Genomic DNA, 527 nt, shown 5'->3' with positions numbered 1-527 from the left:
CTCACAGACATCACTGGAAAGTTTGTTGTTCGGTCGGATATGTCATAAACAAGTAAAACAATGCACAAGTTAATTAACGGTAGAGAGAGAGAGAGAGAGAGCGAGCACGTGCAATTCTGTTGTGTGATCTTTGATGTTCACACGCATCATTTGGATTAAAACTAAATCGTAAAAATAGGGCATTCACTATAAACATAATTTATTTTCAATCTTAGGCATACACGACTTTCAGGCGAAAGTGAATCTAGCAGACTGTGTGAAATGCGCTAGGCTGTGCTACTTGTCCCTCTCATTCTGCATCAGTACAAATACGTGCACGCGTTGCGCGTGTTTTGCTTACTTCATGAGCGTTTCTACATTATATGAGTGGCTTTGGAAAATAAATCGCAGCACGTTTCAGATGAAAAAAACGCGACTTCTATTTCTGAAAATATCACAGTTAGGAGATTTATAATGAGTGGTTCCCTGCATTATTACATCATAAATTAAAGATGATGTACCATAGAGCAAAAAAATGAACAGTGAAA

The sequence above is a fragment of the Sinocyclocheilus anshuiensis genome, unplaced genomic scaffold, assembly GCF_001515605.1.
Source record: "Sinocyclocheilus anshuiensis isolate Anshui unplaced genomic scaffold, SAMN03320099.WGS_v1.1 scaffold2181, whole genome shotgun sequence".
In the NCBI taxonomy this organism is placed as follows: domain Eukaryota; kingdom Metazoa; phylum Chordata; class Actinopteri; order Cypriniformes; family Cyprinidae; genus Sinocyclocheilus; species Sinocyclocheilus anshuiensis.
The sequence above is the reverse complement of the archived record's forward strand: the minus strand, read 5'-3'. Positions refer to the sequence as shown.